This window comes from Copadichromis virginalis, linkage group LG14 (assembly GCF_057382275.1).
Source record: "Copadichromis virginalis isolate Kocher_CV1m ecotype Utaka linkage group LG14, C_Virginalis_male_GT1.1, whole genome shotgun sequence".
Lineage (NCBI taxonomy): Eukaryota > Metazoa > Chordata > Actinopteri > Cichliformes > Cichlidae > Copadichromis > Copadichromis virginalis.
In genome coordinates, this window is record NC_140631.1 from 41,289,108 (window position 1) to 41,306,159 (window position 17,052).

General features: G+C 40.4%; 1 pseudogene across 1 annotated transcript; it reads right to left on the minus strand.

The window, feature by feature from the left end:
* Positions 1-802: 802 nt before the first annotated feature.
* Positions 803-16,765, minus strand: LOC146694685 (NACHT, LRR and PYD domains-containing protein 3-like; annotated as a pseudogene). The gene is made up of 11 exons (XR_014914928.1): positions 16,658-16,765; positions 16,225-16,303; positions 15,849-16,077; positions 11,221-13,027; positions 10,285-10,458; positions 9,897-10,070; positions 6,914-7,087; positions 6,534-6,701; positions 4,698-4,871; positions 3,906-3,952; positions 803-2,259 (listed from the first exon to the last, which is right to left on the minus strand). The product of XR_014914928.1 is annotated as an NACHT, LRR and PYD domains-containing protein 3-like (transcript).
* Between the last annotated feature and the right edge of the window lie 287 nt (positions 16,766-17,052).

The following is a 17,052-nucleotide window of genomic DNA, read 5'->3' on the forward strand; positions in this document are numbered from 1 at the left end:
TGTTATCCATGGTTTAATGCAAAACATGCCACTGCAGTGATTAGAAGTGGAAAATTACATTGAATCAAAGCCTACAATCACAATCAGAATTATTATGTAATGTACATTAAAAGCATACATATATTTTACACAACTTTGCACCACCCACACATTAATAGTCCTAACTGTGTAAAACAAAAATAAGGAAAAAAATATAAAAGTTGTGGGAGAAGCAAACTGACAAATCCATGTCTATGATTAAATATAGTGGCACCTAGAAATAAATGAGGGATCTCATAAATGACTTAAAGGGTTAAAACATGTCCACGCTTTACTAAATGCACCAATACTCCAAAAATGACTGCACAATCCAAAGTTTTACTTAATGCCCTCACAGATGTTCACCTTTTTAAAATGAAATCCTATTTAAAGGAAAGAAAATCCAATACTTTTCCAAATTATCCACAAATGTTTTTAATTAAAAAACAAAACACAAAAAACAATTGTAATTTTCAAAATGACAAACGTTTGTCTGAATGTTTCCTTTTTTTCATTAATTAAAAATGTAAATGGCACCAAATGAGGATGTGGTGCTAATATTGCTGCTTTACCAGGTGTAACAATTAAGTTTAACATCCAGGCATCCATGAAAACAGGATTTATTACATTTAACAGAGTTAGAAGTTAGCAGGAAGTTAGCTCGCTAGTTTCCACCTAAATATGATATAGCATGTTCTGACTGAGAGATTACGGAAACAAATTCAAACGTACAGCTCTACTATCACTTCCAACATAAAGACAGAAAACTAAACAGCAAGGCAAGGCAAGGCAAGGCAAGTTTATTTGTATAGCACAATTCAACAACAAGGTGATTCAAAGTGCAGCAGTGACGTTTGTAGGGTTACTGAAGTTGGGCTAGCTGCTATATAATGATGTGCTACGTGATCGCTAGCTACACAGCTATGTTAGCATAATAAACACAGTGAAGCTGGAGGATGAACGCTAACTTTTTTCCCACTCGATAAAAGTTAACGTGAGGGTTCCCGATGGTTAGAGACAAATGCAATCGCATGGCAGGATGCTGTAAACGGACCAAACTTCAGTCAGGAGAACAACTGAGATAATCCATCCACAATACGAGGTTAGTCATTCATATACTGCAACAAGATGGGAATAGAACAGCTGCCTGAGAATTCAACATTAATGAATCAATGGTACAGAAGTGGAGGAAGCAAGAAGAATGATTTGACTTTTTTTGGACAACAGATGGAAATTAGCCTTTGGCTATAATCTGGTATGTTTGCATTCATGTAATTTCTTTTTTTTTTCATTAACATGCACTGTCCCAAGTAAATTTATAAATAAAGAGTAAAGTTTGACTTATCTGACCGTTTTGTTTCACTTAATGCGCCTTATAATCCGGTGCACCTTATGGTCCGAAAATACTCATGCAAAGCTAGTATAGTGGAGTCCAAGTATAAAAATATGGAACTGGATATGAGCAGACTAGATCCTCCTTTAAACCTAAAAATGTGCCAACAATCTTATTTTGTTGCTTTTACTTAGCCAAGACTCTTGCATGGCTGGTAGTGTTTACATGGCATAATTTACTGGAAATTCTGCTCCCTTTTACCTTAACATATGTACAAAGTTCAATCAATAGATAGATTAAACTACAGTTGTCATAAACAGTTGGTTACTCCCATTCCTGCAGGTCACACAAAGCTGCTGAGCACTTGTGCATTTCAACTGTAAACCAGAACCAAAGTGCAGGGTAGAGGGGCTCAGTGAACTTGCAGTGAAAGGTGTGGAGGTGGATCCGAGTGTCAGTGGAGACATCAAAGAAGGACAGAATGCCAGCTGGCCAGTCCATGTACACTCCAATTCTAAAGCAAGAGCCTTTATTGCTGGGGCGAAATGGTATCTCTTTTTGACTATAATTGTGCCACACGGAGTAATTATCCCTATGGCAGAGTAGTATCCAGGACCTCTCATTTCCCCCAAGCCAGTAGGATTTATCCTCACCTTTCCTCTGGATGCCCTTGTAAGTCACACCTATGGAAACAATCCCTCTCCACTTTACCTCCCAGTAACAACGTCCAGTGAGACCTTCTGTACATAGTGCCTGTTCCCAGTTATAAAATATATCTGGAGTGAAAGGCAGGAATTCCCATCGTGACTGTAAAACTGGCTGTTTTGACCCCAACACAGTCTTCTTGTCTGGCTTCAGAGCAAGGTTCTTGTGGACTGTATTATTGTCCAGTGTGAGACAGCAGGCATCTGATTGAAGAAAAGATTACAAACTGATAAAACAAGGAGCTTTAACAAAATTTAGTTAATCACACTTGCTACAAAAAGCTATTTTTCTAACTGCAGTGATTTTGAGCACAGCGAGCAGCCAACAACATAGACACTGTGGCTGATGATATAGAATCAGCCTATTTTATACAAGAAACATTTCTCTCCTTTCCCAAATGTGGGCTAATAACAGTCTTTTAAAGCCATTAGTTGTAATTAGAATGACCCAACTGTTGCATTTTGTTCTGTTTAATATCCAACTTGTTTGTTGTGAGTCTTGCAGAGGGCTGAGTTCACTAGGCAAGGCAAGGCAAGGCAAGTTTATTTGTATAGCACAATTCAACAACAAGGTGATTCAAAGTGCTTTACAGAGACATTAGAAACAAGAACAAATAAAAAGCATGATTTAAAATTGAATTGAATACCACTAACTTAAGTTTTCAATGATTTTTATCTTGAGGATAACAACTGTAGCGCTTGCAAGCCAAATTAGCCTGATTACTAGCAGCAGGTTTAAAAAGAAAAGCTGATGCACAACATGCACAGCTCATGTTTCTCTGTATTTTGCAGGTATGGAGATATTTTTGTGTTCTGGAAATGTGAGTTTTGTTATTTGCTTGTGTGCTGTTAAATTAGCACTTGCTAATATGATTTTAGTGAATTTGAGATTAAGGGTTGAATTGTGAATTTTTGTTACATTTGTTATATTTTAAAGCACCAAAACCTTCAATCCAGGTTGTCAATTTTTTGTTTTGTTTTACTGCTTAACTTTTTATTTATTATTTTTCTCAGTTGGGTTTTTGGTGATTTTTTTTAGTGATACATTACTTTATGTTATTTATTTAGCCCTTTTGTTGACCATTGAAAGTTTGACTTGATATTTTAAATGATTACTTTTTTGCATTACATTACTGTATGTGCTCTAAAGCTATAAAATGAGAGGCACAGCACAACATTTTGGTCGGAGAGTGACGAAACCTGCAGCTTCAGAATCTGTGAGATTGTTGGCTTTCAGCACCAACGGTGTGGCCGCATACGTGCCATCAGGTGAACAAGTCATGCTTTGTGTTTACATCGTTTTCCTTTTACCTGCTCTTTCATTGTTACCGTTCTAGCTGTTTGGTGGTTGTTGAAATCATTTTGTGAACTTTGAGCTGAGATTCTGGTGTTTCTGGCAAAATACATTTATATTTAAAAATCGATTTCTGGATTTAATGAATCGATATCACGTTATTCTAACTAAAATTAATTTAAATCAGGACATCGATTTTTTTAAAGGCACCCTTAGATAGAACATGATTTACTGACTACGTTCCTCTGTAATCCCATCATCATGGCGAATGAGGGTGCTGTCTGGGTTACTTTCTACAGTAAAAGCTAACATGTAAGCAGTTAAACCGCTGTAACTTACAAGCTTAGCTTCATCAAATCAAGGCAGCTTTGTTTTCATGACACTGATACTCAGGTATAAAGTATGCACATTTGTACAATATGCCTATTCTCTCAGTCATTACCAACAACATGCTTGTAACAATATATTACAAAGATAAGGTTTGACAAAATAATGACACTTTCTGAGCAGGAAACTTTCCAATTAAAAAAAAGGTTTTCACTAATTAATTACTTACACTTTCTAAGATCTGTTTTTAACCTCTGTGCTCCACTGTGGTCCAGCCTGAGATAAAAAAAAAAGCAAACAATATCAGACCAACATGCTTCCATCCATCCATTCTCTTCCATTTATCCTTATCAGGGTCATGTGGGGGTTTTAGTCTGTCCCATATGGAAAAGGAATCTGACGCAGGGCCAACACAGAGAGACAGACAACCATTCGCGCTCACATTCGCATCTATGGGCGATTTAGAGTTACCAATTAATCAAACCCCACTAATTGCATGTCTTTGGACTGTGGGAGAGAGTCACACAATCCAAAGAGTACCCAAACAGAACCCACACAGACACGGAGAGAACATGCAAACACAGAAAGGGACCAGCCAATGGTGGAGTACAAACCCAGGACCTTCTTGCTGTGAGGCAACAGTGCTTTTCTAAACCACAAGCAACTACAGAAACAAGCTGTTAGCAAATAAATGCAGTATTGATTAATCAACAGCGTTAAATCTACAGGAATATAAATTAGCATCAGGTTGATCATCAAAACAACTAACAGATAAAACTGGTTATCATGGATGCACCACTGCTTCAACATGTGAAAAATGCAAATTTTCATTTCATTTCATTAATAAGCACAATGAACCATAAAGACATAACTATTTTCGACTGGTGGGAATGGCAGCCTCAGTGTTTTTCAATTTTTCTTCTATGGGATGAACCATGAATTTGTCTGGTTTCACAGTTATCAAAAATTCTTTCCTGGTGCTTCTTTATATATCTCTGGATTAAAGCAAGGCTCTCCATACCTGAGTGTTTCCAGTCTGCATTGGGGATCCTCCAGTTTAGCAGTAAGAAGCATTGCGCCAAAGTCACCAAGATGATTGTAGTTCAGGTCCAGTTCTTGCAGATGGATGGGGTTGGATGTCAGGGCTGAGGCCAAAGAAGGACATCCTTTTTCTGTTATCTGACAGCCCGACAGACTGTAAACGCACACACAAAGGGAAAATGTTATGTTATACTGTATTTGGCAAAAAGGACACAAAAAAGGCCCCAACATGTTGCACTGATTTCCCATAATTGCCTACTGTTTAGATGTCTGAATTCCTGATTTTCTTTATCTCCTATGCCTTACTTTTACGGTGCATTCCAATTGTCTGTTTTGGTTAGCAAGGTTCCTAACTGATAGACGTCACCCAGAAGTATCTGGATGGCAGATGTTCCAAATACTAATTAAAGGAGCTTCATTGCTTCCTTCAGCATAGTATATACTGGGACCAGCCTTTATGAAAAGAGCTGACCATCCAACCATTTATGAAAAAAATCAAGATAATAAACAAAGTGGTGCAAAGTGTGCATGTTAATTGTAACCACTTTTTCATTTCATAAGCTGCTGATATAGTTTTTAACAACACAGCTGAACCCTGAACACATCTGGAATAAAAACTACTTCTCATCGAGTTGTTGCCTGGCGTGAATAGAAAAGATTTTTACAACTCTAGACCATGATACCCTGCCCAGGATAGTGTTACTGTGACAGGGGCCTAGGTCTCAGGTCCAACTTATTCCAAAATGATCAGTTTTGCAATTATGCCATCAGATCTATGGCTGTTTGCCTTGGACACTCAGGTGAAGGGAAGATTTGAATTTTAGCATTCACCAGCTGGTGGTAATCATTTGATAGGGATCGGGTGGCAGGGGAAGATGCTCAGTAGGCTTGGCACTTGGCAGAGGACATGGTTATGGAGATCTTTAATTTCTACCTCAGGTAGAACTTTGACAGCATTCCAGTGGAGCCTGGGGATGCTGAGCTCAAATGAACTATGTTCGATATCTCCTCTGCAGAGAGACCTTGCCATAAGAGGCTGTATGGTGGTTGGTGCGTGTTACAGCAATCACCAAACTAAATTATCCAACTTGACAGTAAAAATGAACATGTTGAAACCCTGGTACAAAAACAAACAAGCAAACAAAAAATACTGTACAAGGAGTACATTTTTTTCACTTGGAATACTGATAAGGGTTCATGTTAGGGGTGTGGCTAAATTACCTGCCACCTGCCAAAATAAATAAATAAAATACAGTTAGTTATGGTCAAAACATTAACATGGGGCCTTCAAAATACTGAGTTGAAAACAGCTATGTACATTTTTATATAAAGTCAGTATTTGTAAATGCAAAGTTCTAAATTTGTCAGATTAAACACTGAAAAAAATTATAATTTATGCTTTGATTGAAGTACTATAAACTTTAGTAGATCCCAGACAGTAAATTGTTTTCTTGTTACAGAATGTTATGGCCACCACCATTAATGAGGAAAGTGTCATGGTACTGTATTCAGCCAGGCTTTACTTTCAGTCGGGTGTCAGTGGAAATAAAGGTCAGATCTGGTACTCTGTTGGTTTGGGAGTAAGTCAAGTACCTAAGTGAATACTTTCAAGTTATTCAAGTTTATAGATTTAAGAGTAAGACTGACAGACTACTATAGAATGAGGTGGATGAGTACCACGTCAATACTGATGAAGACAGATTTTGAAGACCTAGTTCAGGCAATCCACCAGTTTCAGCCAGCTAAAAACAAAACAAAACAAAAAAAAGTCTAATACTAAGAACACAGCCAAGGTGTTCAGTTTAAGAGATCTGACCTGAGTGCCTTCAGTTTACAGTAAGGATTTCGTAGTCCAGCAGAGAGCATCACCACTCCTGAATCCAGCAGGTCATTGCTACTTAAATCAAGAACTGTCAGATGACAGACTCTGACAGCTGAAGCCAGATATCCACAGCTTTTCTCTGACAGACCACAGTAGCTAAGGCTGAAAAAAAGCACATTTGATATATTATTGTGAGTCTTTGCCTTAAAATACAAAGTGTTTTAAGGTACTGCTGTTGTGATTAGGCACTATATAAACTGAATTCAACTGAACTGAGAATTCTAACAGATAATATTGAACAAATGAAAACTGGAGACATTACAAATGAGAGAGCAATCAACAGGCCTATGCAATATTGCAGTTACCCCACTGACCTGAGAGTTTTTAGTCTACAGTATGGACTCTGTAAGCCAACACAGAGTTGCTTGACTCCTGAATCTTGCAGACAGTTGAAACTCATGTCCAGCTCTGTTAGCCTGGAGGACTGAAAGTTGAGCACTGAAGTCAAAATGCCACAGCTTACTGTTGATAGATCACAGGCAACCAACCTGAATGTTTAAAAGAGAAGGAAGAAAACCCCCCAATATTATATATGTTAATATAAAATCATTTTCCTTTCAGCTGCTCCATTCAAAGGTCACCACAGCAGATGAGCTCCATCTACCTCACCTCATCCCAACATGATCCCCTGTCATACCATCCCTCTGCATGTTCTCCTTTACTACAACCATGAATTTTACTGTGGTCTTCATCTTTTCCTCTTTCCTTCCTCTTTTCCCCCCCACTATATCCACTATCCCTCCTCTGTACATGTCCAAACCATCTCTCTCATGGCTCCCAGCTCAGGTGTCACTGTGATATATTCATTTTCATTAGTGTTCTGACAGGACAAGCAAAGCAAGCAATACTTACTCCTACTCCATTTCTCCTCCCATCTACACCATGGCACAACAACTCCTGGCCTTGCTTCCCTTCCAAATGGTCTCCTGCACACATAATAAATTATGCCGGATGCCCTTCCTGGCACAAGCCTCCCCATTAATCAGAGTAGTCTGTTATAGTCTTATCTCTATGTTTAGGTTGTGAGTGCCTATTTTATTTTGGTAGCGGTTTGTCCATGTCATGTTGCCAGTTCCCCTATTCCCCAGTCTTGTTACCCTTAATTAGTTTCAGGTGTTCCTTGTTCCCAACCTGTTTCCCTAAGTGTCCCCTAGTATAGATTTTCTGTGTTTTCCATTTATCCTTTAATGCTGTTGTCCTTGCCTTCCTGTTTCCCCATGTGTGTTGCTTTGCCTGGAGATTTTTATTTTGTATCTTGGACTGGTAAATGAACTGATTCTTATATAGCGCTTTTCTACTCAAAGCACTGTATACAACATGCCTCATTCACCCCAGCACTTCTAAACTCAAGTGCAAACTAATAAACATTCGCACTCCAATGAACACATCAGAGAGCAACTTGGGGTTAGTATCGTGCCCAAGGATATTTGGCATGCAGACTAGGGAAGCCAAGAATCAAACCACCAACCTTCTAATCAGTAGCTGATCTGCTCTACCACCTGAGCCACAGCCACCGGTCTCTAGTATCTTGGACATTGTTTAATTTCTTTTTTTTTTTTTTCAGCCAAAATAAGTGGTTCACTTATGGTTTTGTACTTGGTCTTAGCTTCCAGGAATTGAGACCATAAACTCTTCACAAAGTGTTCGCTGAAGCGAGAAAGTGAGCAGTGGGAGCATTTTCTATTTTCTATAGTTCTTAATATATCTACTTCCCCTCCAGCATGTTTTGAGCCCCTTTGAGGACATTTGCTACCACTGCTACGCAGATGATATCCAGTTATTCATTTCTTTTAAGTCTCAAGATGTTTCTAAGCTACAGATTTTTAATGAGTGCTTAGATTCCAGGAAAGACTGAAGTCCTTGTATGCCCCTGATAGACACGTACCTAAGATAATGAATGCTCTTGGTCCCCTTGCAACATTTCTGAAATTGTCTAACAGGAACCTAGGGGTAATCTTTGACCTCACTTGGATGTTCATGTCAAATCTTTGGTTCGGTCCTGCTTTTATCACTTAAGAAACATTTCTAAACTAAGCCCTATTGTATCTCACACTGAACTGGAGATTATCATTCATGCTTTCATTTTATCAAGACTGGACTACTGTAATTCACTGTTTACATGTTTAAACAAAAACTCCTTGGAGCATCTACAGATTGTTCAAAATGCCGCAGCAAGACTTGTGACCAAAACATCTAAGTATTTACATCTGACACCATTGCTAATACAGCTGCACTGGCTCCCCATTGAATTTAGAGTCCACTTCAAGATTCTGGTACTGACTTATAGAGCTCTTCATGGTCAAGCACCTGCCTACATCATTGAACTTCTACAGCCTCATGTTCCTAGCAGGTCTCTTAGGTCATGTAATCATGGTCTACTTGTCATTCATCATACAAGGCTGAGAACTAAGGGAGACTGTGGAACTCTCTCCCACTGAGCTTAAAATCTCTGGACTCAGTAGCTTCTAAATAACTAAAAACACATGTTGTCTGTTTTGTTTTATACTTTGTTATCCCTGTGTGAAGCACTTTGTGATCTTTTATCTTTAAAGGTGCCATATAAATAAAGTTTTACTTGCTTTTTTTAAACTTACTTTCTCAGACTTCTCTTTTTTTTATATCAGAGAAGTTGCTCCCTGCTGGCTGTTTGAAAGAATCATATCTTTTATATGTGCTTTGCCTAACACAACCATTAAACATTTATCATGCTGGTATTTTCTTAATAATGTTTTCTTAAGTATCTACTAGTCTAAACAGTCTTGGCAGATGGCCCTGACCACCACCCAATCCACAGTGCAACAAACCACTATACCATATCTTGGGGATATGGCTAAGAGCTTTGGTTGATCACAGACCTCATTCTTTTAGGTCATTCAGGTTGAGTTCAGAGGACAGCCTAGAGTCTTCTAAACTTAAAGAAGACATTTGAGGGGGAGCATGGAAGGAAACCCTGGTGCAGACCCAGAACACACTAGGGAGATTATGTTTCTTGGCTGGCTTGAGCTGGAGGAGGTGAGCTCTGGGTATCTCTGCTTATTCTGTTGTGTCTATGACAGATGCATGGATATTTTTTCATTATGCTGAAACAATGGGCAGAGTTACATGTTCATAATTTAATTTTCTCAAGTAATGCCCACTGTCAAGCTGCAGGAATATATGTATGTATTTCCCAATGATGGCATACGCCTTTTAACATATTTTTGTATATATGGCTGTGGCATGAACTACCATATTCATGATAAACTTTCTTTATAACCTAGACAGTAATATGACTAAAACTTTCTTCATTAATCAAACCTGAGAACTTCGAGTTTACACTGTAGACTGCCCAAGCCAACAGAAAGCAGCTTCACTCCAGAATCCTCCAGCTTGTTATAATTCAGGGACAGGTTTATCAGACTGGAGGACTGGGTGCTGAGGACTGATGAGAGATCCTCGCAGCATGCCTCTGTGAGACTGGTTTGTTCCAACCTAAATGTTAAAAGAAACACATTTGTTTTTATTTCAGACATTTCATAAGTTTATCCGAGATCTTTAGTGCCTTAATAAACTACATGTAGGTTGTAAACAGTTTTAAAACACCAAAATTAGAACTGCATAGAGTGCAAATTCATAACAAATGTATGTCTTCACATAACACAAAATCTTACAAGAAACACATAAGCACACGCAAACTTTATCAAACCTCAGAGTTTTCACTTGACAGTATGGACTCCGCAGTCCAGCACAGAGTGAAATCACCCCTGGATCTTACAGGTTGTTGTTACTCAGGTTTAGCTTAGTCAAATTACATGACTGGGAGTTAAAAACTGTTGCCAAAAATGAACAGCTTTTCTCTGTCAGCTTACAGCCGCTCAGCCTGAAATAAGTACCAGTGGGGAAAAGACAGAAGTCATATAAGTAGATTCAAGTTTTATTTTGTCATTCATTAAAAAAAACAAAAAACAAAACTCGCCTCTTTCCCTGCGGTGGCGGTCTTTATCCTTCAAACTCAGGCCCTCTACCAGAGGCCCGGAAGCTTGAGGGTCCTGTGCAGTATCTTAGTTGTTCCTAGGACTACGTTCTTCTGGACAGAGATCTCAGATGTTGTTTCTGGGATCTGCTGGAACCACTCGCCTTGCTTGGGGGTCATTGCACCAAGTGGCTGGCATCCAGAAATCCTACCAATGGCTGGACAGAGCTAGACTAAAAGACAGCACAGAGGCACTAATCATGGCAGCACAGTAACAAGCTCTAAGTACAAGATCCATAGAGACTGGAGTCTACCACACCAGGCAAGACCCCGGGTGCAGGCTGTGTAAAGATGCCCCTGAGACAATCCAGCACATAACAGCAGGGCGCAAGATGCTAGCAGGCAGGGCATGCACGCCATAACTAATGGTGATGGTGTTCTATGTATGCCAATGGTGCAATGACCCCCAAGATAGCCGAGTGGCTCCAGCAGATCCCAGGAACAACATTCCAGATCTCTGTCCAGAAGAGAGCAGTCCTAAGAACAGCTAAGATACTGCGCAGGACCCTCAAGCTCCCAGGCCTCTGGCAGAGGACCCAAGCTTGAAGGACAAAGACTGCTCCGCAGGGGTGAGAGGGGAATTTTTTGTTATATATAACATCAACCTACAGAGCTGTGCTGGAGGTTTTGACCACTGGCAGCAGCCTTTGAAGAGCTTCCTCTGATGCAGAGTATTTCTTTAGGTCAAACACATCCAAATCTTCTTCTGATGACAGTAAGATGAAGATCAGTGCTGACCAATGAGCACGTGATAGTTGGTTTGAGGAGAGACTTCTTGACCTCAGTGATTGCTGAATTTCTTCCACTAGAGAACTGTCATGCAGTTCATTCAGACAGTGGAACAGATTGATGCTTCTCTCTGGAGAGATTTTTTTTCTGATTATTTTCTTGATGTACTGATTTGTTTTCTGGTTCACTTTTGAGCAACTTCCTTGCTGTGCTGGCATAGCAGAGCCTGCTAGGAGTGCCTGGTTGGTTTCCAGCGAGAGACCCAAGAGGAAGCGGAGGAAGAGATCTAGATGTCCATTCGGACTCTGCAAGGCTTTGTCCACAGCACTCTGGTAAAACTTTGCATATGTGTTGTCCTTGTTTAATAGTCCAGACCATTTGGATTTAGACTGTACATCAGACAGCAGATTGACCCCAGAATTGATGAAGGTCAGATGGACGTGAAGAGCAGCCAGAAACTCCTGAACGCTCAGATGGACAAAGCAGAACACCTTTTCCTGGTACAGTCCTCTCTCCTCTTTGAAGATCTGTGTGAAAACTCCTGAGTACACCGAGGCTGCTCTGATATCGATGCCACACTCTGTCAGGTCTGATTCATAGAAGATCAGGTTTCCTTTCTGAAGCTGGTCAAAAGCCAGTTTTCCCAGAGACTCTGTCATCTTTATGGTTTCTGGACTCCAGTGTGGATCTGTCTCAGCTCCTCCGTCATACTTTATGTTCTTTAGTTTTGCCTGAACTACCAAGAAGTGGATGTACATCTCAGTCAGGGTCTTGGGCAGCTGTCCTCCCTCTCTGGTTATCAGCACATCTTCCAGAACCGTAGCAGTGATCCAACAGAAGACTGGGATGTGGCACATGATGTGGAGGCTTCGTGATCTCTTGATGTTTTGGAGGACAATACTGCCCTGCATTTTATCTTTAAATCTCTTTTGAAAGTATGCTTCCTTCTGTGAATTAGTAAATCCTCTGACCTCTGTCAGCATGTGGACACATTCAGCAGGTATCTGATTGGCTGCTGCAGGTCGTGTGGTTATCCAGAGGCGAGCGGAGGGAAGGAGTTTACCACTGATAAGGTTAGTCAGCAGCACATCCAGTGAAGTTGACTTTGTTACATCACTCAATGTTTTATTGTGCTTGAAGTCCAGAGGAAGGCGGCACTCATCCAGACCATCAAAGATGAACACAACTTGGGGCTTGTCATAGTTGTAGGTTTCTCCTTTTGTTTCAGAAAAGAAGTGACGAAGAAGTTTCTTCAAGCTGAACTTTTTCTCTTTCAGCACATTCAGCTCTCTGAAAGTAAATGGAAATATAAACTGAATGTCCTGATTGGCTTTGTCTTCAGCCCAGTCAAGAGTGTATTTCTGTGTTAAGACTGTTTTCCCAATGCCTGCCACTCCCTTCGTCAGCACGATTCTGATTGGTTCATCTCTTGTAGGTGAGAGTTTAAAGATGTCTTCACATCTGATTGTTGTTTCTATTTTGTCTCTTTTCCTAAATACTGCTTCAATTTGTCTGATCTCATGTTCATTATTAATCTTTCCAGTCTCTCCCTCTGTGATGTAGAGCTCTGTGTAGATCTCATTGAGGAGCGTTGGATTTCCAGCTTTAGCAACTCCCTCAAACACAACCTGGAACTTCTTCTTGAGATTACATTTGAGTTTCCGCTGGCAGTTGATGGTGTAGGTTTCTGAATCAACAATCAAAAGAAATAATAATGAGTGTTTTTGCCAAAATTTGTACAAACCCATTTTTAAAAAAAATTGAATGTCAAGTAAAATGTAAATAAGAACAGAATGTAAATGTAAAGGTGAATTAGCAAGTCATTTAAATACAACAACACATGTTTAACCCATAAGGACAAACGGGGACAGAGGTGTCACTGGGGGTTCTTATGGGAAAATGAGGTAAGTTTCTGTTAAAGTTTCAGAATTGAATCCCCCATAGTTTTCCTGACTGTAAAAATGGGTCTGGGCTTTTATTTGTTAATATGATTTTGAATTGCTTAAATTCTCTGATCTGCATTACAGCCATCATTTATATTCATTATATATTTGTGTACAAGGCATGGATAACTAACACCATAAATACTTACAGATTTATAATAATTCTACTGCTATCCAGACTTTTCCGTAAATCGTGGTTATTTAAGCAAGATAATGACATTTTGCATTTATTCCAACTGCATGGATCCATAGTAAAAGACACTAAAATACTTCATATAAACATGTAAACAATATTCAAGTCAGTGTTTATGCTTGACATTTCATTATGCAAGTTATTAAAAGCCTAGAAGAGGTAGAAGAACACTTCTCCAACTCCAACCCCCAACGCATGTGGCAAGGACTCCAGACCATTAAAGACTACAGGACCACCAAACACTCCCGCGCATCCTCTGATGTCTCCTTCCTCAATGAGCTCAACAACTTTTATGCTCGTTTTAAGCGAGGGAACCCCACAACTACGACCAAAGCAGACGTGACGCCGGACCACCACCCACTGACTCTTTCCCCCACCGATCTAGGAGCGGTGCTGAGCAGGATTAATGTCCAAAAGGCTGCAGGTCCTGATGGCATCCCCGGGCGTGTTCTCAGAGCGTGTTCTGGGGAGCTTGCAGGAGTGCTGACACACATATTCAATCTGTCCTTGGCCCACGCTGTGGTACCGGTCTGCTTCAAATCCACCTCCATCGTCCCGATACCCAAAACTCCAACCCATCTAGCCTCAATGACTACCGCCCAGTAGCACTCACCCCCATCATCACAAAGTGCTTAGAGCAGCTGGTCCTAGCACACTTCAAATCCTGTCTCCCCCCACCCTGGACCCCCACCAATTTGCATACCGTCAGAACAGGAGCACAGAGGATGCAGTCTCCATCGCACTGCACTCTGTCCTCTCACACCTGGACAACAACAACACCTACACCAGAATGCTGTTTATAGACTTCAGTTCAGCATTCAATACAATCCTCCCCTCACAACTCATCAGGAAACTGACAGACCTGGGCATCAGTTCCCTCATCTGCAAATGGTTACTGGACTTCCTGACCAACCGCCCCCAACATGTCCGGCTGGATAACCACTGTTCATCTACCATCACAATGAACACCGGTGTACCACAAGGCTGTGTGATGAGCCCTTTCCTCTACTCCCTCTTCACCCACGACTGCAGACCTGCTGATGGTTCCAACACCATCATTAAGTTTGCAGATGACACCACGGTGATTGGCCTCATCAGTGACAACGATGAGGCCGCCTACAAGGAGGAGGTGGATCGTCTGGCTGAGTGGTGCGACAGAAACAACCTGCTGCTTAACACCGAGAAGACCAAGGAGCTCATCGTGGACTACAGGAGGAATGCTGACCCACATCCACCCATCCACATTAAGGGGACGGCTGTGGAGCGTGTGAGCAGCTTCAAGTTCCTGGGAGTCCACATCTCCGAGGATCTCACCTGGACGACCAACTGCTCCAAGCTGGTCAAGAAGGCTCACCAGCGCCTCTTCTTCTTGAGGACTCTGAGGAAGAACCACCTGTCCTCAGACATCCTGGTGAACTTCTATCGTTGCACCATCGAGAGCATCCTGACCAACTGTATAACAGTCTGGTACGGGAACTGCTCTGCCTCGGACCGGAAGGCATCGCAGAGGGTCGTGAAAACTGCCCAGCGCATCGCCGGAGCACCACTTCCTGCCATAAATGACATCTACAGGAAGCGGTGTCTGAAAAGGGCTGGGAAAATCATCAGAGACCCCAGTCACCCATCACATGGACTCTTCACCCTCCTGCCCTCTGGGAGGCGCTACAGGAGCCTCCGGACTAAGACCACCAGGCACTGGAACAGCTTCTTCCCCACAGCTGTCAGACTCCTGAACTCTGCCTCCTGACATCTGACCCACGTTAACACATGGACTGAACATACATACAACCACTAGCACTTTATATAGCCTCTGTAAAAAGTAGCCACATATTTCACTTATCTTAACGGCACTACTGTATAATTCTGTACAAACAATCATTCTGTACAATATGATAATTATAATTCTACAACTGTTCACAACTGTTTATAACTTGCATATTTCTGTATAGTTTCATATTTATATCCTGTTCATAGCCTGTACAAAGCTTGTATACCCACTACAGCCTGTACATACTTATAGCATATTCATAACAGACCTTCATACCGTGTACATTGTAACATACCCATAATAGACCCATTTTTGTACCCTCATACCTATAACAGACCCATTTCTGTAATATATCTATATACCTATATTATTGCTCATATATATTTTGTAATATATCTATATCATGGCTAAAGCACTTCTGGATGGATGCAAACTGCATTTCGTTGCCTTGTACTTGTGACATGTGCCATGACAATAAAGTTGAATTCTATTCTATTCTATTTTAACAAAAAATATGTGCTTGTCAGAATACTAGTCTGGATGGTATCATTAGTATAACCTTTTGATATTTTTTCTCAACAACTGTTTCTCGGCGTTGTCTTACTGCTCTGAAGTGACTCAGCTAGTTCCTCCTGATTCATTCTTCTCAGAAAATGCAGCGTGATTTCAAGAAAAGCTGTTCTGCTGCTTCTCAACTGTTTTTTTTTCTTAATGTCTCCCATCTCCTCAACCTCACTCCCAGTCTCTAAATATTCAGAGTCATCTTGGCTCAAAATCCTCTGGATCCTCTTCAGTTCAGTCTTCACAAATCCTGCTATATTCTCCTCAAGTAACTGTATCGGAATGAACAGATAAGAATAGAACCACAATCAGTTGTATGACTTGTGAACACTAGTCTGAATAGCACTGCATGGATCATGAAAATGCAAGATATTTTAATTGATTTTAAAAGTGGTAAAAGGTTTTCAACAATCACATACTATAAATATGGAATCCATGTCCTTTGGAGTTTTATGACCACATGAGAAACTGTCAGATTCACACTTGTCCCCAAGATCTCTGCAAAGAAAAATATTATCCATAATGTGTTGTTATAGATTATGCACACACTGCCTATAGAAATAAAGCATTAAGTCATGCTTGCACTGATTATATTTCAAAGACCTCATCACAGATCTCATCATCTTAACTATCACCTGCATGCATAGAGACAATTCTAAAAAGGCTAACAAAGCTAGTGAAACTGCCAAAAGTGTGAAGAGAGAAGAGGAATTTAAAAAATAAAGATGGAAGTGACAGGAAATAAAATCAGGATGACATCTATGACAAACACTTTTCAATGTTCCCATGGCTTCTCTAATAACTATTAAACCAACCAAATCTAATCTTTTTTTTCAGTTAGTCAAGTCTTACATGTTTTCTGAACCAGACTGTCCATCTTTGAATCTAAGAGGTTCAGACTTTGACCAGTTGCTCTTCATGGACACAGAGCTGGGATCAGAGCACTTTGCTTTCTCCTGATGACTACTGAGATCAAAAGAAAGAGCATCAGAAACTCAAAAAAATAAAAATCTAACAGTGCAAACTTTAACACTTATATCTCAACAACATCTCACGTCTTTCCTGAAGAAGATTGTCCATCTTTGAATCTAAGAGGTTCAGACTTTGACCAGTTGCTCTTCATGGAAACACAACTGGGTTGAGGTTGAGGAGACTTTGGACTCTCCTGATAGACCCTGAAATAATAAAAGAGAATGAATTAAAAGGATAGGATGTCAGTTGTTAGTCTGAGTAGACTTATCTGTGAA